General features: G+C 46.8%; 1 protein-coding gene across 27 annotated transcripts in view; it reads right to left on the reverse strand.

Annotated features, from left to right (window-relative positions):
• The window catches only part of CLASP2 (cytoplasmic linker associated protein 2), a 2478243-nt gene that overhangs the window by 2322774 nt on the left and 130637 nt on the right, over window positions 1–24832 (reverse strand). The window lies entirely within an intron of this gene.

Raw genomic sequence — 24832 nt, forward strand, 5'->3', positions numbered from 1 at the left:
AAAACACACAAATAAAATATATGGCAATACAATATAATCAACAGTATTTGATTTAGAATTTATTACGCGCAAATCCTCACGGAACCAAGCAGAAACCTACATCGAGGCGCAGATGAACAAGTTACTTACCCATGGTAACTTTCTTTCGACTGGATGTTCCTCCCACGTATTACTTATCTTTGATATTTCCAATATCCAGCTGCTTGCTGCCTTTTTCTTTCCAGTAGAGGGAGCTGTGCGTCGAAGCCTGGTTGAGTCGATGTCCCTCGGAAGCCTCCGTCCCAGCGTTGACATCACCACAGGTATAAGTAGCATGTGCAGCGCCCGTTGGCCTCAGTTCTGTTTTGACGGGAAGAGTACCGCCTTGTGTCAGACGGTTACTCCCCCTGAGAGAAAGTAGACTGCAATTGCAAGAGAAGTCCTACTGCGCGGGAGCTTGGGAAGGGCGGTAAGGAATAAGTGGGAGGAACATCCAGTCAAAAGAACGTTACCATGGGTGAGTAACTTGTTCTTCGAATGGATTGTGTCCGTTCACGTATTCCTTATCTTTGATACACTCCCTAAGCAATCTACTTAATTTGGAGGAGGGAGTAAAAATTACGTGATCACATGTGCCCAGAGTGCAATGCTGCTTTTCCAAAAGATCGTGGAGGAATCTAGACTGTACTATTTAGTAAAGGTGTGCACAGACGACCATGTGGCAGCTGCACATAAGCCTTTTATCAGAACTCCCCTCTATAAAGCAGACAAAGTTGCAATACCCATGGGTCAAATGAGCCCTCAGATGTTCTGGAGGGTCTTTGCCTGCCAGTTTGTAAAATTCCGATAGTTAAAATTATCCATCTGGAGATAGTTTGCTTGGTGATGGCTAGACCCAATTTGTGGCCTGAATAAGCCACGAATAACTAGCCATCCTGCCACAGTTTAACCAATCTGTAATGTAGAAGCTCAGTGCACGTCTAGAGTCGAGCCTGTGAAGCCGCTCTTCCTCTTTCCCCCAGATGAGGCGGAGGATAAAAAGAAGGTAACGTTATCTTCTGAGTAATGTGAAACTCGGAAACAACCTTAGGGAGAAAGGTAGGCTTCACCTTTAGTACCACTCTGTCTTTGTGAAAAACAGTATGAGGAGGCTTACAGGATAAAGCCTGTAGCTCACTCAACCTTCGGGTTGATGTAATTGCCACTAAGAATACGTTTTTTAAAGTAAGAAGTCTTAATGGGCAAGAATGTAGAGGCTCGAAAGGAGCGCCCATCAATAAGTTCAAAACGAAGTTAAGATCCCAGAGTGGGACTTGGAACGGGGTAGGAGGGTAAATGTTGGTTAAACCCTTTAAGAAGTTTGCTACTAGAGGAATTTTAAAATAGGAGACTTCCTCTCAAGTGTGCTTAAAAATAAAAAGCGCTGCTAGGTATCCCTTGATGGTACCAATCTGGAGCCCCAGATTTGCTACATGTAATAGTAAAGCTAACACCATCGGTGTATTGCATAAGAAAGGATCAACATTCTTATCTCTACACCAGCTGCAGAACTTATTCCAGCGGCAGAGGTATGAAGATTTGGTTGCTGGCCTTCTGGCTGAAAGCAACACCTCCATTACGTCGTCCGGGAGGTCCCAATCCTTGAATCTCAGCATTTCAGAAACCAATGCGTGAAGACAGAGTCCTGATATCCGGATGGAGAACCCAACCTTTCACTACCAAGAGAAGATTCTCTCTTTGTGGAAGAATCATCGGAGGGCAGATGAACATGTCCAGATGGTCCAGATACCACTTCCTCCGCGCCCAGTCCGGGGCAATTAGGATCATGGATTTCTTGAACCTTCTCACGGGGACTGGAGGAGTCCACCATGAACGCGTCTCCTGGAGCTCCTCTTGGGGGAAATTCCCTTGAGCAGTACAGTTTGCACTTCCTATTGGCACTGGTCGCGGACATATCCAACTTGAGGGGTTCCCTAAAGTGTGAATATCTCTTGAAGGACTTGGTTGCTGGCCTTCGTGGTCTCGACACAATTGTCAATAAGTTTGACGTTTGCATTGAGGTCTTTGACTATAGTGTCGAAGGTATTGACATAGTGTCGAAGGTATTGACAGATACAGATAGAGGTCGACATTCGAGGCATCAAGGGGTTCTCCTTCGATCTCGACCACCAACGGCGTCGCAGACTCCCTTTTCGGGCTTGCCGTATGGATTTCCTTCAGGAGATCACTCTCAAGGGTTTCCATGGCCGGGTCCGAAGACGCACGGCTCTTATGTTTCCTAGGTCTTTCGATTGGAGCATCGCCTCTAGGTGTTGTCGAGGGTGGCAAGGACGGGGTCTCGAAAACCACCTACAGAGTCTAAATTCCTCCCACTGAGCTGGGGTAGTAGATTTTGTAGGGCAAGTGACCCGCTTGGGTGAACTGGTTGATGAAGTGTACGGCGACCAATGGCGCCTCTTTTTCCCCATGCCTCGAAGACGAGTAATGTTGCAAACCACTTCTGGAACAGGAACGTTTGGATCTTTTTTGACAAGGAGACGTCGGTCTCAACTTGTCGGACGATTTACTTTTAGACAGGGTAGAGGGGGATTTTAGAGCCGTCATCGACAAGCAGTCCTCGCACTCTGAAGACGGATGGTTTGACCCTAAACGCCACAAGCAGATCCTGTGTGGGTCTGTCATGGACATTTTAACCCTGCAGTCCCGGCACTTTTTAAAACCAGACCAAGGAGTAGACGTTGATGAAGATGCCATATCACAAACACTCGAAGAATATCGAAGAATTGACTAGGAACTAAGGCATTACGTTACCAAAGCTGTGAAGCGGGGAAGCGGGGAAAAAGCGGAACTGAGGGCAACGGGCGCTGTGCGTGCTACTTATACTTGTGGTGATGTAGACGTCGGGATGGAGGCCTCCGAGGGACATCGACTCGACCAGGCTTCGACGCACAGCACCCTCTACCGAGAAAAAAAACATTCTGAGGCAGCAAGCAGCTGGATATTGGAAATATCAAAGATAAGGAACACGTGGGAGGACACAATCCTTGCTCAGAGTATAGTCACAGAGTTTCATTGAAACAATACGTTTTTTGCTTTGAGCGGAAAACAGCGCAATAAGAGATGTTCCGCAGTTCAACCGGAAGTGAGTTCCAGAGGCGGCCCTCTAATAGAGAAACAGCAGTCCCCACGAGTAGCATGGTGGAAAAAGAAACAGCCAATAGATTTTGGGCATAGGAGCAAAGAGCTCGAGAAGGTTGATGCAGAATTTTTGACACCAGATAGCAGGGTGCCGTTCCTTGAATACACTTGTAGATCAAGCACAGTGTTCTAAATTCAATTCTTTTTGTAACGGGCAGCCAATGGAGGCTCATTCGATATATAGAAATGGGCACCCTTTTTGGTAGATTAAAAACCAACCTGACAGCAACATTCTGAGCTACCTGAAGATGATGTAAATAGTCCAGCCTAGAGTTCGCCATAGTCCCCACAACCACAGCACGATCGATTCAGGAATAAATGGCAAAACGAGTTTCAGAAGCCTGAGTTGATAGAAAACCGCTTAATCTTCTTGTGAAACCTGGGTGCTGTAATACAGTGATGCTTGCTATATTTAGCAAATATTTTTCAGCTTGCTAGAAAAAGGAGGTATATCCATCAAAAACAGGGCAAGAGGAGGTGGTATGGTAATCCTTAAGAGAATGTTTTGTGCCGAGCACTATCATCTCGGTTTTATTAGGATTAAGCTGAAGCTTACTTTGTCATGCACTTTTTAATGGCATTAGCACAAGCTAAGACACGGTCTATCACATATGGGGCAGAATTTAGTCTGTCATAAATGTGTGACATCCGCATAGGAATGATCCTTCAAATTAAACCTTGAGAAGATGTCCATTAAAGGTCGGAGATACACACTGAATAGTATCAGGGACAAAGAAGATCCCTGTGGTACTCCACAGAGGACTGCAAGGTCCTCGCAGTAGAGGAAAACCATTTCAGTGCACTCTCCGAAACCCGGGCAACCACTGAAGGTCTGTTCAGCAATAGGTCAAAATCTACTGTGTCAAAGGCCGCTAACAGACCAAACATAATCAATATGCTAAGATCACCTTCGTCAGCGGCCCTTACAATGTCATCCCACACAGCCACCAGGGCCGTCTTGGTCCCGTGTCTGGGTCTTAAACCCAACTGCAAAATATCCAGAATGTTATTTTCCTCCAGATAAGTCTGCAGCTGTATGGTGACTACCTGTTCTAAGATCTTTTCCGTCCATGGCAGGCTGCCAATAGGTCTAGTTTCCCAGCACCTGGTGATCCAGGGTGGATTTATTTAGCAAAAGGCGTAAGGGCCGATATCTTTACATCTCGTTGTACCAAATACCCTGGGCTAAGGAAGCATTCACAAAATGGTCAAAAAAGATTCAAGAGAAGAAGCATGTTGTACTGCCAGATAGGCTGGGATGGAATTGTATTTGTGAGTTTCAATTTACGAATCAGGGTTCGATATCCTCTGAATCCACCAGTGTGTCCTCTGTCCCTTCATCTGCCCAGGACTGCCACAGACTGCACTCTGCTCTTGGAGTAACATCAAAGGGTGGGAGCAAGATCTAGAAAGAATGAAACAGAGGGGCAGGAGAGTAAGGGGAGGTTGGTGGAGTTGAGGAGGAGAGCAGTAAGTGGAAGAGAAGACTGAAATGACAAATGTAAGCACGAATTGAGCAGTGTATCTGCAAGGCATACTCCCTACCCCTTTAAAACAGTAATCACTGGATGGAGTAGCGGCAGTCTTAGGAAGTCCGAGAGAGTCTAGTTAGAAAAGGCACCTAGTTTTTAGGTCCTCACTTTCAGTACAGGGCAGAAATTGGACACTAAGGGTAACACCAACCTGGGGCCAGGTTTGCCTACGTTAGAAAGGAGGTGCTTTTCAAGAACAAAGAGATGGATGGACATAGGGCCCATTGAAAATCTTAGGACTGATTCCTTTGCCATCTGAGACGCCCTTTTTAAAGAGTTTGAATCATGCAAGGTATAGTAGAAGGTGGTCTGTGCTGCTTAAATATTGCAAGTTGGAATAACAGTGTGGTTTATTCATCAAGTAGGACGACGACATGTTGTTGAGTCAACTAAAGGAGTTCAGCCAATTTGAACTGCACCTGGTCCTGCACAATCAGCCAATTAAGAGATGTTTAATATTGTAGATGCAGTGAAGTCTGAAGAGATTGCAGAGCTTCTTTTTGTAGCTCACAGTTTCCCCAACAAGCAAAAGTGGAGGCGAGTGTACAGCACTTTGGCTTGGTGAAGCCAGAGGCTGACCGCCATTCATAGTACTAATGCATTGTGTTGGGCAGAGAGAAAAGGTATTACCTTATTCAGTAGTTTAGATTGAAACAAGCTACAGATTTTCCATGCAGTGGCCATGCACAACGATGGTCCTATAAGCATCAAAAGGCACTCTAGTGGTTTTAATGCTGGTGTTCAGCAGATTGGGGTGTACAAAAAAGGTGGGACTGATACCCTGCAAGTGTTTTCCATTACAGGTATCATGCAAAAACAGTTTAGCTTCATCTCTATTTAGTGGGAGTTAGTTGTCTATAGTCAAAGATGAGGTGAAGCACACATTCGATTAAAAAAAAAAAATCCTCCATCTTTGATATCTGTACATATATCGAAGCATCAAATGCATATAAGCACAGGAAACAAATTAAGGATTTTAAATAAGGGGTTCACGTAGAGGTTGATACTAGTCAGGGACACCAGAGAACAGAGCTACCTGGCAGGCGACCTTGAAAGTGATGCTACAAAATTAACCCATCTTTATCTTCTCGATTGTGTCTGTGGAAAGACTGAAAAAAGTGGTAAGATTTTTTAGACAGGTTAACAACTGAAGTTAGCATGTGGCGAAGGGCAGCAGGGCTCACGGTTTAAATTACTGCAGATATCAAGCATAACCATCAGACTTGGGTTGCTAACGCTTCTCACAAATCAGCACTTTGGTTAACCCCCTTCAATATAGATAGTTCCTCTATTGTTACAATATGGAACTATCAGCCACAAAACAAATTGTTAACTGCGGTGTCTTTAAGGGATCACATTTTTTCACCCTGTCTTTTGAACATCCAAGAACTTTTGACAACCTCTTGGTAGAACTTTGTATTGCTTTCCAAAACCTTGCAGACGAGACAACTTATTTACAAACCTGGTAAACTCACCAGGCTAATATGTTATGTTAAAGGATATTTTTACAGCGCACGATCACCACCAGAGTGGTCCCCTAGTGCTCCGGCGGATCTGAAAAGGAAACGGGGGTGTGAGGTGAAGTTAGTGGGAATGAGCGGGATAAGTGCAAGAGAGCAGTGATGTGCTGTTGACAGCTCCAGTTCGGTTAACACTGTTCGCTGAGCTTGGGGGTGCTTTACTGGTCGGTAGCCGATGTGTGCTGTTGTGCCAAGCTATGTGTGGTTTGTTTTGTTGTTGCGGTGTAGAGAGGTTTGTGCGGTTCGTAGTGCTTGAGGTTGTGGTTGTGTTTGGTTAGAGTTTGAGGGGTGAGATTGTTAGTGGATTGGTTATTGACCTCGCTATCTAAGGGTGATAAGTGCTGAATTTCCATGTTATTTTTAGGCGTGACTCGTGAATATCTTTGCATATCTAGATCCGGCACTGGATAATATTTGCAATCCTGTCTATATATGATGCATGCCAATATTCACCATTACATCCATATGTGGCACTGACCTTCAAGCCTGTCTAGATGCGGATCAAGCTAGCTTTCACAATTCTATCTAAATGTGGCATTGTCAATATTCCCAATGCAGTCTAGATGCGGCAATGGCTAATATTCGCTATTTTATCTGGATGTGGTACCAGCCGACACCCATGATCCTTTCTAAATAGGATACAGGCTACTGTTCACAATTCTAGCCGAGCATGGCACTAGTTAACATTCACAATTTTATCCAAGTGTGGTACTTGCTAACCTTACAATCCTATATAAATACGATGGAGGCTAATGTTCACAATCCAAACTAAATGTGGTACTTGCTATCATTCACAATTCTGGATGGATCTGGTACAGGCTAATGTTCAGGTATCTATCTAGATGAGGTAATTGCTATCGTTCACAATTCTGATGGCTGTTTTTTAGGCTTTACCCCAACAAAACTACTTGTTTCTTCAAACAAATATTTAATTTCAGGTTCGCAAATGTTTGTCTCATGTTTTTCTATACAAATCCAGCAAAAACTCCTGACTCTTGGAGTCCTCTTCAACTCCACTAGGTCAACGATACCGCAGATAAACTCAGTTATTAGTTCGGTCAGTTTCTACTTAACGTTGCTGAAACAGCTACAACCGCTCCTTTCGATGACATACTTGGCAATCATTGCTATAGCCATTTATAGGCGTTACTGCTCTGTATCCCTCTGTTCAAAAGTTGCTTGTAGTTTAAGCCATGCGTGCACCATCCATTCAGCCAAACACAAACTTCTCCTAGATGTTCGAGGCACCATTAACTTAACCTTCTGAGCAAAATCTAAGCTGTGCTATTCCAAATTTAGCTCTTAAATGTCTGCTTTTTTCCCATGGTGGTTCGTCAGAGCAGTGAGATGCCCGTGGGTTGTAGCGCCATCCAATAACACTTAACTATCCACTGCAGCTAGGGCATCATTCCAGAATCCCTCAAGGGCAGTCTCCATCAACTGACCCATGTGAAATCTTGATTGTATATGCAAGAAAATCTGGCGATTGTCCAGGAAAAAGGAGGTTGGCCTTGCCACCAGCATCCCCATGATTTTAGAAATTAGAGGGAAAGTGGTGAGGAGATGAATACAAGAAAGACCAAGGAAAAGGATGTTTTTTAAAAAGCAGCAGTGGGCAGGTGATCACAGCTTTCAATGAGCAGCACCCTGCTGGGGGACTGCGCCAGAATTGGGGCAAAGGGTGATCAAGTGAGGACAATACTTTCCAAAGAGGGCAGGATGATGCAGTAGAACAAACCAAATATGGGTTCCATGGAGTGTCCGTCTTAGCTGTTGCTCAACGTTTCAAAAGTCACCAGGGACCGAATCGCAGAGAAAAAGAATGGGTTATGGAATAGAGCAGTCAGAGCAGGCTTACAAAAGGAGATTGACTCATTCACGGTCAAATCCATGACTACTATTCTTTGTCTTCAATAGGGATTAAGGATTGCATGCAAAACATTGCACTGAGCAGCAGCAGAGAAAAAAAAGAGGAGGGGATGCTGAGGTTGCCGACTAGTTTAAACAGGGTGTGCTTATTGTTATGAGCCATGCAAATGTTCTCTGTACAGGAAAATGTTGCTTCCAAGATGAACTTTATAGATTTTTAGGGCAATGCTGCGAGTTTTCTCTTCCGGTCTTCGAAGTTTTGCCCAGCAAGTCTCCGACTTCTACAAAGCTTACGTTTGCTCAAAGTAGTATTGAGCCAAATTGCTACACAAGTTTGCTTCCCGGTCATTTTGGGAAAAGCAGTGTTGAGCAATTTGGAAAAACCTTTTTTCATAAGCATTAAACAGATTTTCACACAGTAACGGTAAAGAGATAGTGCACGTGACCTGTGACACAGAAGTCTTGATATTGTGCTTAAGGGCAGCTTTTGGTCTGAATAATGTGGTTTGTCTGGCAAAGATTTTTTGAATGAGGTTGAAAGGGTGTGTGGAAAAGAAAAAGATCAATGAGCAGTCTAGCTTGGTGTCTGGGATTTCCCACAGCCCAGATGTGAGCCTTAATAAAATATAGGACCTCGGGGGTATAGTATCCAATATAAGCAGGACCAGCTAGCGACATACCAAGAAATAAAGGGTATGAAAGCCTGGAGCCAATCATAGTCAGTTGGGATCCACCTAAAGACTAAAGTTGCCTAGGACTTAAAATGCTAGACTATGAGCCCATTGGGTCAATAACATAATAGCCAGCCTATTATTAGGGGGTTTGAAATACATTTGTACCCTCTCTATGAAAATTTGGCAAGAACCTGCATTGTATCGCTATCATTTCGAGAAGTAAAAGCCACACATAACTCCCCCTTACCACAGAACCGCTAGGGGATCTTGTTCTCCCTCTCTGAAAGTGTTTGGTCATAGGTTGGCTTCCTATGTTCTCCCGATTTACAAAGGGTGACTGGATGGGTATCAGCTTCCACCAAAGTCACAACATAGGCACTTGGCCACAGTTAAGAATGTGAAATTAAATTTGCACACAGTGCTCACTAAACCCTATAAAACAAATCAATTCAAATAAGTTTAGGTCACTTGTCAAAGGATAGAGGTGTTATTTAATAGAATACTTGCTGATATATCCGGCATTGCCCGGGCTTTCATTCCCTCATAGGTACAGGTAACTGTGCAGAATTTGGTGCAGATTGGTGAAACGGTGTGGAATTGTATAGGGATTTTATGGAGAACATACACAAAGCAAACCCATATATATATATATATATATATGTAATATTAATTACAAGGCCTGCGCGCGGTACAGTAGCAGCTGTGTAGTTATGGTTCAGTTGCTAAACTCATAGGAAGAGCACTTTTTCGGAGGCTTATAACTTCGCTCCCCCTGGACAAATCCTCACCAAACTTTGCAAAAAAAAAAAAAAGCATATGGTCGGCTCTGAATCTTTTCGCCAAGTTGGGGGAGGTTTCGTGCGGGGGTCAAAGTTATAGGGGGGTCCCAAATATTTTTTTTCCATAGACTGAATGGGGGGAAAACTTAGCGCACAGCTATAGGCCGAACGGCTGGACAGATTTTCACCGGCTTGGGTCAGAAATCGTGCTTTTGGTGGAAATCCGAGCAGTACTTTTGTTGCAAAGAACTGAAAAGCACATCCCAAAAAATGTGTGATATCTGGGTCCGCTCTGCAGACCGAAGTGTCATTGGCTGGCGGTACGGCGTGCTGTCGGAGAATTTCGGACGCGGCCGGTGGTTGGAGGAAAGAGTGGTGTGAGTCAACTTTTTTGGGAAGCCGCCATGGTGTATCGGAGGACAGTGCGGCGGCGGCGGAAGGGTCTGGAAAATGTACCGTACGGAATGCGTTGACGGCAATAAGGGAGGGAACGGGTGGGGGAGGGAGAAGTGGTAAATGTGACATAGGTAGGTAAGTGGAAGAAGACGGGAGGAGTGCATGCAATGGTCGCGCGTACTGCATCAAGTCGCGAGTAGCTAGACAGGCGAGTACTTTGTGTGCTGATTGGAGGCAGGTGTCGTAACGGCCTGATAGCTTGTGCCGCGACGGGTTTTGCGGCGACCTTTCCCCGTGGTGAGTGATGGTACAGTCATTTTAGAAGGGGAATAAAGTGCACATGACATAGGTTGGGTGGGAGCGTGGGTGGATGTACTATGCGGATTGAATGCGGTGGTTGGGCACGTAGTGGCATGCATGGGTGCAGGAAGTTGCATTGGGTCTGTGGAAGGATTTGACTATTGGGTGCATGGGTGAAGGCCATAGAGAGTAGGGCATGCACTGAAGAGCGTACGGATTTAGCATACCCACCGCAGTAACGCAAGTGTGGGTGTGCATCCAGTACAAGGTGCTGCTTGCATAGTGCGGTGTGTGCCTATTGGTTGCAGTAGGGCAGTGTTGCCAACCGATTGGAGGTAGAGTGGCAGTGACGCAATAGTTTGGACATAGAAGTGGGGACAGCCATGGTATGTGAATGAAAGTGCAGAGGGGTGCAAGAGAGAGCGTTTTCTTTGTACATTATTGTAACTGGTGTAATTTGTTGCTACATGCTTACATGGCAGTGTGCATGTTGGGCAGGAGTGCTGGTGCTAGAGCTGTGTATGTGGATAGGCAAAGTTGGGGACATGGTCCAATGGATGGTGCCATTATGTAGCCAAAGGCCATGCACTCAAGAGGCTAGGAGTTTCCGACACCCGGCAGCAATGCATTTTGGATTGTGCAGCAGTTAGCGGTAGTGACCTGTAAATAGTGGGCGTAGAGCATATTACAGACTCAATAGAGCAGGAGAAATGAGCTGCCGTGCGCGCATGTTTGGTTTTGCAGGTGAGCACACAGTTACAACATGGTAAAGTTTTTGATGTGTACTTGGCGATGGTGCTGTGAAAAGTAATGCTGTGTGGGAACTGGGTGCTGGGTTTGCATACGGTTAGTATGGAAGAGGATATGGTAGATGTGCACCTTAAATGTGGTTGGTTACTATGTTGTGTGCTGATTTGTTGAAGTAGGGCCAATGTTGTGCAAAAGGTTGTGTGTAGGTTGGTAGTGACAAAATACTTTGTGAATGGGTGTGGGTAGGGGTGGTGGAGTCTGTGGTATGTTTGTGGAATGTCCGGATTGCAACCTGTTTTCCCTATTGGGTGCAATGCAGAGATTCAGTATGTGATTGGTGGGTGCGTGTACAGGTTAGGTAAGAGCGCTGGTGGCAGTGGGGTGTGTGTGGATAGGTGTAGTTGGTGATATGGTCACATGCATGGTGGCATTACGTTGCAGTGCCTGTGTTCAAGGCCTAGCCTATTGGGTGAATGGCCATAAGGCATGCATTGAAGAGCCTAGCACTTGACTAAATCACATCACTAATGCAATTTTGACTGTGTATTGGGTAGAGGGTAGGGACCTGTAAAGAATGGTTGTGCAGTACATTTCAGACGCCATAGAGCAGCAGAAGTGAGCTGGCAGGTGTGTATGTTTGGTTCCGCAGGTGAGGGTGCTGGTAGAACATGGTAAAGTTTTTGGATGTGTGATTGGAGATGGTGCAACGAAAAGTCACGCAGTGTGGATACTGGGTGCAGTGTGTGCATACTGGCAGTATGGCAGAGGGCCTGGTTGAAGGATAGCTTGTATGGGTTCTTCACTATTCTGTGTGCAGATTTGTTGAAGTAGGGCCAATGTTGTAAAAATGTTGTGGTTAGGTTGGTAGTGGCAATACTTTGTGAATGGTAGGGGTGATGGTGGTTGTGGTATGTTTCTGGATGCTGCTAATTGCAACCTTTTTTCGTTAATGGGTGTTTTATGGTGTGAGGGAGTTGGGTTGCAGTGCCGCAACGTAGGTTACTTTTGTGTACAATGTTAGCTGCCCACATGGTCGCATGCATGGATTCATAGTGTTGTGCTGGTGTGGGAAAGGGTGGACTGTTGTGTGCATGGCAAAAAAGTGTGCTGGGTGCACCGCAGGATCATTGTGGATGCTGAAATAGGGCATCCTGTAGGAAACGTTTCTGGTGGAGGGGCTTAGAAAGGAAAGGGAACGTGCTCTGAGTGTGCTTAACAGGAAATATGGAGTTGTGTACAGAAATGATAGTGTGGAATGGTGAGGTTCAGCATGTGATTGGTGCAGGCGTTTTTGAAATTTTACATTCAGCAATAGGCGGCACTAAGTTAGCATTGGAAAATTCGAGTGCAAAGGGAAGAAGTATTGTGTCTGTTTTACTGGGGCGTGGCCCTAGCTGTAGCTGGAAAAGCGTACGTGCCACGTCATAGCCTGAGCATTGAGGCATCGCAAATGGAACTGTGGGGATTGTCCGATGAGGATTCGAGGGTGGGGTTCACCGGAAGGGGCGGTGACACATTAACCGAAAGTGCGATGCAGTGAGGTTGGCAGAGACGGACAGATGGCGAGTGCTTATAGTTGGTGATACCTTTGTGCACGATCTGCACAGGTATGCCGTGGAAAGAGGCTTCGATACAGATTTTCAGTTGGGAGGAGTGCAGGCTTTTTGGTGCACAGTTTATGAGTGGGGTTTTGGGTGCATGGATCGTCTTTGCAAATATGTAGCCTCTGTTGGTACTTTAGATGTTCTTTTTGGAGGACTACATTTGACGCACATGTTGTGCTCTCGTTTGCTCGCTTACTTAAAGAAGCTGATGACAGCTGTGATGCAGATGTTTGCTACTGCAATGGTGATTTTCTCATCAATGACACCAAGAGGACAATGGGAGAATGCCGGTGTAAATTGTCCACAGCCAGAGGTCGGGAGATGTTGGATAAACAGAAGCATGTGCGACTTCGTGTGCAGTGCTGGGATGTTCTGCACCGACTATGAAAGCATTAGTAACCCGAGAGATTTCCAGTGGTTTCAAGGAAATGGCATTTTTTTACCTCCATTGGCAATGCTGTTCTGTTTGCCACTCTGCACGAAGTGTTGCAGAGAATTCTGTAGAAATGTAAGATAAGCGTTCATCTTCAGTTGAGAAAAATGTCAGGAGGAGAAGCAAACAGACAGTGGGCAAAAGTGAGAAAACAAGGAAAAAAACTGTATTAATGAACTTACATAATAAACACTCGCCAAAAAGAAAACAAACATAAGTGTTTTTAGAGACAATCCTAAAGACATAATCCCCACCCCTGTTTCACATTTTCACCCCCCTTGCAAACACCTCAAACACCTCCTGTACCCCATTCCTGTCCAGTTTCTAGCACGGTAATGCCAAGGATTACGCAGCACTGGGGATTAGAAGTGGCGCATCCAACTGTTTTTAGGATGGCACCTGTGACATTGGCCATGTGGAGGCTAAGCCATTGGGCAATGTGGTGGCTGGTTGTGGTGTGTACATAAACACTGACGGAAGGTTCATGTGTACCGATAAATGTAGGAGGTTATGGTGAAAGTGTGCAAGGTAAGGGGCATGCATCTGTTTTGTATGCATACACTGCACGCACTTGCTTAACATTGCTAATCTAGATTCCCTGCTGCTTTTGCGGGTTCACTTTTCCGACATTTGTAGTACATGCATTACATATTCTCAAGGTACGTGGCAGGCATCATGTTGTAATGAATGCGTGTGTGCATAATATGATATGATGTGTTATGGTATTTTGTGCCATTTGTATCGGGCGTACATACAAGTGTGTAAAGGCGTGCTGAGGAAAGGGAGGCGGAACAGAGGCCACACAGACATTGATTCCTCTAGGCCAGCTGACAGTGTGCGCAAGTGAATAGGAAGGGGGAGGGCAAGGTGCAGTACATGGGAACAATAACAAATATAAATATAAGCAACTACAGCCGGTGCTGGCAAGTGCAAGTATAAGTGTAGACATGAAGTGGTGGCTGCACTATTAGGGTTCTAGAAAACAGTGCCCAAGTGCGGGGGTTGGTAGAAAGCCAGTGCAGGGGTGGAAATGTATGGATGGAGGTGGCCTGGGGCACAGATTATTGGGTTGGTAGGAAAGCAGTGCAGAATACTTGATAGATATTAAGTGAGTAGGGGAGAAGAAGGGGAAAAAGAAGAAGCACGTGGAAAGATTTTCAGGTGCTTTTAGACCCTACTATGCTTCCCCTCAAGTTCCGGGGAGACAGAGAGCGTGTTCCACAGGGAGGCCGCAGCAGAAGAACCACATCTACCAACATGTGGTTGCGTGTAGAAGCAACTGACCCTGAGGGAGTACGAGGCTGATAAGGGACGAGCTGGAGCAAGCAGATATTTAGGAAGTGACAGTGCAAGGTATTGAGGTTCCAGGGACCAGAAGGTCTTTTGCATAATGCACAGGCGTTTTAGTTTCTTTTTCGCAGCCACTGTGAGGTATTGCAGACATTTAAGTCCAGCAGAGATACAATCCCTGCCATTCAGTCCAAGGACAAGTTGTGCACTCCTATTACGGATGACTTGCTGAGGGCACAGAGTGGAAGCTGGGAGATTTAAAAAGAGCCTGTGGCAACAGTGCAGCGGACAAGCCACCACATCCGTGCAGACACTGATCGTTTGGAAAGTGACTGTAGGTTGCTAAAATACATTTAGTGGTGGCCTCAGTGCCTTCTTTTTACGAGTTATGCAGTAGGTCGGGTAGTGGGGAACAGTTTTAGTAGCATTGGCTGAAGGAAAGAATAGAGTTCCTGTTTCGCTAATATAGTGTATGATATGGGTAAATGAAAACGTTGCAAGCACATATGAACAAATTGCCACTTTATGGAAGGAAATGGCAGGAACATCAGTATGCTTTTTAAACACAGTGGACACTTAGAGGCAGATATTGTGTGCAGAGGCACCTCTAACAGTTGTGACTATACTGCAAAACAACTGTTCATACCTTTTTTTGTGGCGATGGGTGCTTATGTGGATGAATGTGCATGCATAACGCATGCAATGTTTCACTGAACTTTCCACTGGACTTGCTTTCCAATAACAGCACACATGCAGGCTGATTTTATAACAGTACATATGAAGTCTTGTCGAGAACTGACAATGTAAGATGCTGAAGTCTTGGAGGGCATTGGTGGATGCGTGTGTGAGTACTTACCAATACCTAATAAGGGCGTGGTGGAAAGATGATAGTGGAAAGGGAAGAAGGACTAGTCATGATTTGCTGGGGCACAGCTATTACGATACTTTGCGCGGCGCACGCACTACATTCTGTGCTTTTGAACATGCTGGCCAATGGAAATGTGATTGTTGCATTTGTCCAATTAGGTGGTTAGAGTGTGCGCCACAGGAAAGGGCAGCCATATTTTGTTTCATGCCTGTGTGTAGTGAGGCTGGCAGAGATGGCCAGACGTACAGTTTTCATAGTGGATGATCGCTTTGTGCTAGATCTGCTCCGGTATGCCGTGGAAAAAGGCCTTAATGGCAATTTGAATTTTGACACTGGAGAATTTGTGGTTGGGTGTCGCCGTCTGTACTTTCGACCATTTGCTTGCAAAATGTCGACGAGTGGCCGGTGTAGGTACTGTACACGTTGTGGTAGTGCACTTTGGAGCATTGGTTTTGGGTTCCATAGCACATGCACATGTGTACAGTTAACTCAAAAAGATGATGAAAAAAGTGCAGTGCATTTTTGCCACTGCAAAGATGCTTTTCTCATGTATGCCACCAAGACCACTATATCACTATCCCAATGAATGTGGTTGGCAGCCAGAGGTGGGAAGGCGTCTTATCAACAGAAGCAGGTGTACATTTTTGCGTGCTGCTGGGGATGTACTCCTGTGATAATCAGAACACTGGTGATAATTATGTGCACATTCTCAATGGACATGGCATTTCATTGTCGTCCAGTGGCAATGACATTTGGTTTTCCAATGTATAGGCTGCACTGAAGACAGTATAATAAGAATGTGAGGCCCAGTGCAACAAATAAAAACAATTATAAAAGCCTGAAAAAAAAAGTTTACTGTGGGAGTTGTTTTAAAAAGTAGAAGAAAAAAAAACATCTTTAAGAGCCACCACTACAAAGGATATCCCCTACCCTGGTTGATATATATATATATATGACAATGCATTACTTACCGTAAAAGCATTTCTGATGGTTGGATCTGCTTAGATTCACATGCTGTGCATAGTCCGACATCCAGTGGTCACTGCGGAGTATTGCATTTTGTCGTAGTCGAAAAGGGGACGTCGACAAGGCGGGTCTGTAACACTATCCCTGTAGTGACGTGCATTGTACCCACAATCCCACACGCGTTGAGGTCCCTCTGTTTGTATTTTTTCTGCCCTGAGGGAGCCTTCTATACGTGAGTGAGTACATAAAAGAGAGAGATGTAGAAAGGTGTCTATGTTCCTTCCATCCGACCGGGGAGGAAGGGTGGGCGCATGTGAATCTAAGCAGATACAACCATCAGAAATGCTTTTACGGTAAGTAATGCATTGTCTTCTGATGTTTGTTAATCTGCTTAGAATCACATGCTGTGCATAGACTAGCGAGCAGTACCCGGAGTTGGCGGTGGGTTATGAGAAGGAACAGTAGAGAAAAGATGTCCTAATACTGCCTTGTTGGGTGTCCTGACCCACGTTTAAGCTATCCTGCTACAACATTTGGTGCTGTGGGCTTAGGAAATTCAAGATGGCGGAAAACCCACATGTGCGCCGAAATCCAGGAAAGCTGCGCAGTTTGTGCGCCCACCAAAATGGTTGCCTCACTTGCCACCCACCAGTGCGAGAATGAAAGGCCGGGTTGCCATGAGGGAAATGGGTTGCCAAAGGAAAAACAGTAGCGCCGGTTAGCTTCAAAGCGCTTTAAAACCACCATTGGACTACCCGCACAGTAGTCTGAAACCATTGGGAATGGCAATGCTGATTGCCAAATGCAACCTAGAAGTGTGGGGAATTCATTTCTTAAATCCCAAAAATGGGTGCAGTACCAGTACTCACCACTATCCAAAAGCCGGCGTTTTAAAACCACTCTGTTTCCCTGAAGGCAAGTCAAAATGCCTATTTTCAAACATTGCAATATGTGCAAAATATTCACTGAACACCAGCAGACATTTGGCAGAATGGAGTTTTGTGTGCCTACAAAATCTGGGAAATGAAGAGCCCAAAAACAATGCTTATAACAAAAATGCTATGGAGTCAGCAGCTTAAGCCTAACTACAACTGGATTTAAAACCACCAAAATCGAAAATGTTAAATTAAATGAGTGACCTATGTTTGGTGTCACATGCCTTTGTAACTGTTGAAATGTCATAGTTTTGCACTTAGAATCAGCATTCTAGCTGCATGTGTAAAATTACAAGTTATTTTAAAAGCAACAAAAAGTTAGCTGAAGGTCTGGCTTAAGGAACTTGATTTTGCCTAGCAACTACCCATCAGCAGTGAAACTTGAGTCACCACTGTGTTCCCAGGCCAACCTTCCTTTTGCTGCCCAGGATAAGGATATGCCATCTATCTGATAATTGAATTTCCTGTGCTCTGCCAGAGAGTGAACAAAGCCCTCTCCACTCAGGCAAAGGTTTTTTATTACAGACGTCGTAAAAAGTGGCTTCCTCCTGGAGAAGCTGGGAGGAGCACTGCCTGTGAGAAGCAAGCTGGCTTGGCAGAAACTGGAAAGACTGGTTTCTGTACCATGTGACCTGAAAAGACACACCCCTGCAGCAAGGATATGGTTTTATAAAAAGGGGGATAATTCATAGAGCGGACATGTGAAAATTTTATAAATGATACCATAATTCTTGTGATTTTTCTGCCCACAGTTTAAGACGTGGTAGGAACCGGTGGTATGTTCAGGGGGGTTTTAGCGGAAAAGTGGATATTACTCTAAATGTGTGCATGTTAAAAATCTGAAACTTCATCAGTTAATGTCCCTACCCCCTGCACACATGTATGTAAAGTTGGGTCCATGTCGGAAATTGGAAAAGCAGTTAAAAAGTCAATTATGTACACTCTTTGAATGCAAGCTCCGAGAATGAGCAGATTTGGACATAGACATGGCTAAATTCAGCCACACCATGTATATGTAATTTTAAACAAATGTGTACCTGTGCAAATATGTTTTTAGGTCAGATATAGATTGTGTGTAAAGTTGACAGGGGTGGGTTCTCTGTATCATAAACAGACCTCATCCTGATGACACTTCATTTCATTCCCCCAATCAAGGGGACGAATGAAAGCTGACCAATGACGATTGAGAGGGGCAAGTCTAGTGATGCAACACACACACCCATTCTCAAGAAACAGATAAAAAGCAGACAGACAGGACAGATAGGGACCTTCAATTCCATTTGCTGCAACGCACTCTGCCGGACCATACAACATCCAGAGATCCAGACTTCAAATTCATCAAACCTCCAGAGAGCCAAACTAGAGACTTCAATCTATCCAAAACTAGAGACTTCAATCTATCCAGAGCAGAGAGACCCAAAGAACCGGTGCCTAGCAGAGACCAGACCCCTGTGAGCAGTTCCAGAGGCCAGGCGCTGTGAGCAGAACCCGGAAAGACCTGACCAGACTGAAGTCCGTGACCAAGTCGCTTTCCTGTTCAAAATCTCTTGTGAGTACTTAGCAAAACTCAGAACACATCTCTTAGTTTAAATTCATCTAATTCAATCTATTTAACCTAAGTAGAACTGCCTCCTAGCTGTCACCTGTCATTCTAGCTGCAAAAATGTGTCACTTGTCATTTTGAAAAAGTGTGCGTTTAAAATTTACAAAACCAAAAACGACCTTTACTAAATTACTCATATCTCCGCAACCGTTTGGGCTAGAGACTTGCAATAACTTTCATTTGGAAGCTGAGATCCCAGGCTTTTCTAGGACCCCAAAACGGTAGAGATAGTCCTTGCGGTTCCTTTGTAATAGCGCTCGGCGCATCCGCGAATTTTACCGCGATTTGCAATTTCTTCACATGTAAAAACTGCTGCTGTTTGCTTTCCATTGGCCAGAAATTCGTTTAACCTGCTAACTATCCCTGCATCATTGCTAGTGTGAGCCTGGACTAATATTAACTAGATACCACTCACCCTGAACCTCTATAAGGGAATTAAAAGCAAATTTAGCATATTTCTCATTCATTGCCAGCACATATCCAAGCATTGCCTGTGTTTTCAAAACTCCTATCTGTTTTCTGTAAGCTTGCTGGGATTGAACTGAATTACCGTTGATTGCATTTCTGAGGACTGTGTGCTTCCTCCCATTTCCTTGCATTGCATAAAGAGGGGGGGAGTGAATAGCCCGAGAAAAGTGATTACATTGTCTGGTTGAATCATATTGCGTATTTTCTGTACTGCATTCATTGAATATTGCATCCATCTGAGCTACATAAAGCATCCTCTACTACATTATACTTTTGTTCCTATTTACCAGTGTGTTACCTTATCCATTCATGTCAACTCATTAGTGATTATAAGAAGTGTGTGAGTGCCAGATTCTCCGTTGTTGATCTTTATCATATCAGATTAAGTGTGTTATTCAATTATTAATTTATTATAAAGTGTGATATATATATATCTGTTTAAATTATCAAATAAACCTTTTAAACTTGCAAAACAGAACTACTTCTTGGCTCAGTGGGGTCAGGGGGATTCCAAGAGAGGGGTGTTATATAGGGGTAGTCATCCAGAACGCATGAACTGGACCTAAAGATATATCAATAAGGGTTTTCATTCAGTATTATAGACTAGGCGTTGACTTAGCTGTAGTGTTGAATTGAATCCTCTTACAGCCTGTCCCACCTGGGAGTCAGATCTAGAGTGCATCTAGACAGTAGTGTTTTGTAAAGGTGTGCACAGAACTCCAGGTTGCCGCTTTGCAGATGGACTCAAGGGGAACATTTGCAATGAATGCTCTGGATGCCCCAGTGCCTCGAGTAGAATGTGCTCTTGGCTTGAAGGGTAGTTCTCTCTTAGCAAGAGAGAAACAGAGAGTGATGCATTGAACAATCCATCTAGATATAGTGGACTTAGAGACTGCATCTCCTTCTCTTCCTGCTGCCACCGAGACAAGGAACTGATTAGTTTTTCTCAGTGGTCTGGTTCTTTCCATGTAGAACATGACAGCTCTTCGCACATCAAGTTTATGCAGACTTTTTTCTCCCGAATTGGAAGGGTTTTGAAAGAACGTTGGTAGTTCTATTGACTGGTTTACATGGAATTTTGAGATGAATTTCGGTGCAAACCTTGGGTGGGTGCGTGCGTAGAACCACTTTATCTTTGTGAACTGCTACAAAGGGGTCTAAAACAGAAAGAGACTGTAGTTCACTTACTCTCCTAATGAAGGTGATAGCTATTAGGAAAGCGGTCTTAAGAGTGAGGTCTTTAAGAGTTGCTTTGTGCATGGGTTCAAAGGGTGAGCCCATGAGTCTGGTAAGTACCACATTCAAGTCCCAGCCGGGAGCTGGGTTTGCTATTGGATGGTGTATTCTCTTTACTCCCTCCATGAAGGCTTTGATAACTGGGACTTTCCACCACGACACTAAGCTGGGAAGTGGTGTATGCAGAAAGTGCCGCTAGGTGGACTTCAATGGAATTGAACACTAGACCCGAGTCCAGTAAATGGGTCAGGTACAGGACAATGTCTGTGGGGGAGCAGTCAACTGGGTCGATGCTTCTTCCTCTACACCAGATGACAAATCTCTTCCATTTGCTAGAATAACAGTGACGAGTGTTAGGCTTTCTAGCCTCCCTGAGGATGTCCGTGCATCTCTGCGGGAGTTGTAAGTGTCCAGATTCTATGATCTCAGGAGCCAGGCTTCTAAGTTCATGGTCTGAGGGCATGGATGCAGTGTCCTGCCCCTGTCCTGTGACAGCATGTTGTGTGGGCAGGGAAGTTTCACTGCGGGAGATAGGGACATCTCCATCAGGTGGGCGAACCATGGCTGCCGGGCCCAAATACGGGCCACTAGTATCATGATAACTTGTTCCTGGTGCATCTTGTGCACAATCTGGTTGAGAAGGGGAGTCGGGGGAAAGGCGCAAGCAAATTTCCCTGACCATGGAATCGATAGACCGTTCCCCTTGGATTGGTTCTGTGGGTACCTGGAGGCGTAATCTTGGCATTGTGAGTTCTCCAGAGTTGCGAACAGGTCTATTTCTGGGAATCCCCATTGTGTGAAGACGAAGACGATGTCTTCGTGCAACTGCCATTCGTACTCTGAGGGCAGAAGGAAGTCTCTGCTGAGTTCGTCTGCTAGCAGATCGAGTTCCCCTGGTACATGTTGCGACAGTAGGAAGGAACAAGTTACTTACCTGTAACTGTTGTTCTCCAGCATGGGTCTGGCATGGATTCACATGCTCATGAATATTCCCCGTCGTCAGGCTGGGAATCCTCGGTAAAGAAAAAACCAGTATCAGTTTCGTTTCTGATCTGTCTTTCGTAGTAATAACCAATCACTGGTCTCTGCGTCATACTGACCACAGCCAATGACTGCCCTCTACCTAAGCACCGCCTCTGGCAGCCATCTTCAGATTTGGAAGCACGTGAAGTGGCAGTATGACCAAGTGAAGAGCCGCAGAGGGGTAGGCGGGAGGGTTCGCATGTGAATCCATGCCAGACCCATGCTGGAGAACAACAGTTACAGGTAAGTAACTTGTTCCTTCTCCAGCATGGGGTCTGGCATGGATTCACATGCTCATGAATAAAGAATACATAGCAGTACACACATGCACAACCACGGGAGGTGGCAAAGGCTCAACATTAAGCATTACATCAAACTCGACATTAAGCATCTTACCTCCTCACCAGGCTCACCTCAGGCGAACAGGTTGCGCAGCACTGCTTGGCCGACCCTGGACTCCTCCCTGGAATCCCGATCGACGCAGTAGAATTTTGTGAAGGTGTGCGTCGACCTCCACGTAGCAGCCCTGCATATGTCAAGCAGGGGCACACCAGAAAGGAACGCTGTGGTAGCTGCGATCGCTCTGGTGGAATGGGCTCTCGGACGGCCAGGCAGCGGTCGGTTTGCCAACCGATGACAGTACATGATACAGCCGGAGAGCCATCTGGAAATGGAAGCCTTCGAGAGAGCCTTCCCCTGATTGACAGGTCCAAAGTTCACAAAGAGTTGTGACGTCTTCCGAAAACCCTTCGTGCGGTCCACGTAGAACTTCAGCGCTCTAGCTACATCCAGCGAGTGCAAAGTCCTCTCAGCCGGCGACGAAGGCGACGGGAAGAACACAGGTAACACCAAGGGTTCGTTGAGATGGAAGTCCGACGGTACCTTGGGCATGAAGGAGGGGTGCGTCCTGAGCACTACCCTCGTGTCGTGGAAAGTCAAGTACGGGGCCTTGCAGGAAAGGGCCTGGATCTCTCCCACTCGTCGTGCGGAGGTGATGGCCACAAGAAAAGCTGTTTTCCACGATAGAAACTTCAACGGGGCCGAGTGCAGAGGCTCGAACGGAGGTACCATGAGCTTGGTCAGCACCACGTTGAGCTCCCACGCCGGGGCCGGAGCCTTCACCGGCGGGAACGATCTGAACAGTCCCTTCATGAACTCTTTCACCAGACGATGAGACCACAAGGACGTCCGCCCCGTGGTTCTGGTGTATCGGGAGATCGCAGCAAGATGAATCTTGATGGACGCGTGTGCCAGACCAGCTTTGGCCAGCGTCAGCAGGTACGGCAGTACTTGGGGGGCCGTAATCCGTAGAGGGTTAATCTTCTGTGCGTGGCACCAGACAGAGAACCTCTTCCATTTGTGTCCGTAGCATTTAAGAGTCGAGGACGCCCTGGCCTTTGCAAGAACCTCTCTGCAATCGGCCGGTATGTCGTATCCTCCAAACTCTAGCGCTGCAGGAGCCAGGCCTGCAAGTTCAGCGACTTCGGGTCGTGGTGGAGGATGGCGCCTCCTTCCCTGGAGAGTAGATCCGCGTCCGCCGGCAGCTTGATCGGCGGGGACGCTGACAAGTCCAGAAGGTCCGGGAACCATATCTGCCTCGGCCACGCAGGTGCGACGAGGATCATCCTGCACCGTGACCTCTTGAGCTGGTTGACGAGCCGGATTAGCAGAGGCAAGGGAGGGAACGCGTAGAGGAACAGGCCCTCCCAGGGGAACGAGAAAGCATCGCCCATGCTCCTCGTCTGGGGAAACCTGCTGGCGAACCTCCGGCACTTGGTGTTCGTCGCCGTCGCGAACAGGTCGATCTGGGGTGTGCCCCACCGTCGGAAGAGGCGATCCACCAGATCCTGCCGTAGTTCCCACTCGTGGCACGAGCGCAGCTCCCTGCTGAGTGAGTCGGCGATGGTGTTTTTTATCCCTGCCAGATGAAACGGCACCAGAAAAATCCCTTGGGCAACGGCCCAATGCCACAGGTCCTGCGCCTCCTTGGACAGCGCTGGGGACCTGGTTCCGCCCTGTTTCCTGATGTAAAACATGGTGGTGGTGTTGTCGGTGAAGATCCTCACCACCTTGCCCTTGAGGGACGGAAGGAAGGACCTGAGGGCCCAAAACACTGCACGGAGCTCCAGGACGTTGATATGCAGGGACTTCTCCGTCGGGAGCCAGAGTCCCCTTGCGTGCAGATTTTCGGTGTGCGCTCCCCACCCTTCCAGGGAGGCATCCGTGGTCACAGTCTCCTGGTGGGCTGGGGTCTGGAAGTCCATGCCCGCCGTCAGATGCGCGCGGGTGCCCCACCACCGTATCGCTCGTCGGAAACTCTCGTCGAGCTTGATCCTTTCCTCGAAGCTGCCCGTCGTCTGGATCCAGCGCGCATCCAGGAATTCTTGCAACGGGCGCATCCGGAGCCTGCACATGGGAATGAGGTAGATGCAGGAAGACATCATCCCGAGGAGGGACTTGATGGACCTCACTTTGGCCGCGTCGGCCACCAACATCCGTTGCACCTTGCCCAAGATGGTCCTGGTCCTCTCCTCCGACGGGGAGGCCAGAAGGGACACTGTGTCGAGCCTGGCTCCCAGAAACAGTGCGACTTGCGCGGGCACCAGGTGGGATTTGGCGTAGTTCACGGAGAATCCCAGGTCCGTGAGGAGTTGGACGGTCCTTGCCGTGTGGACCACGGCGAGCTCCCTCGTCTTGGCGCGGATGAGCCAGTCGTCCAGGTAGGGGTAGACGTGAATCCCCTCGCGGCGCAGCTGCGCCGCCACCGGTGCGAGGCACTTGGTGAATACCCTGGGTGCCGACCGTAGTCCGAAGGGAAGGGCTTTGAACTGGTAATGACGCCCTTGGACCACGAATCTGAGGAATTTGCGGTGCCCCTTTAGGATGGGAATGTGGAAGTAGGCATCCTCCAAATCCAACGACGATAGGAAGTCTCCTTCCTCCAGCTGACCCAGGACGTGCTGGAGGGTGACCATCCGGAACTTCTGCGCCTTGATGAACTTGTTCATACGTCGCAGGTCTAGGATGGGGCGCCATCCTCCCGTCTTCTTCTTCACGAGGAAGTATTCGAGTAGACTCCGGAGCCCCGAAGCCTCTTTGGGACGAGTTCGATGGCGCCCTTTCTGAGCATCGCCTTTACCTCCAGGAGAAGTTGAGGGACGTGAAGTTCTTTCCTGGCCACGGGGGGGACGCGCGGGCACCTTCTTTGAAACTCGAGCGCGTGGCCCCGGGCCAGGGCGTCCAGCACCCAACGGTCGGTGGAGATGGACTCCCACACGCTGACGAAGCCCGCCAGCCGGCCTCCCACCGGGGTGCTTCGGTGGGGGCCCGACCCCACGGCCGGTTCAATCCTGCTTGGACGCGGCCTTGCCGCCTTGACCTCCTTGGCGACGACGGCGGGGTCCGCTAG

This window comes from Ambystoma mexicanum, chromosome 5p (genome assembly GCF_040938575.1).
Source record: "Ambystoma mexicanum isolate Mex_15411 chromosome 5p, UKY_AmexF1_1, whole genome shotgun sequence".
NCBI lineage: Eukaryota > Metazoa > Chordata > Amphibia > Caudata > Ambystomatidae > Ambystoma > Ambystoma mexicanum.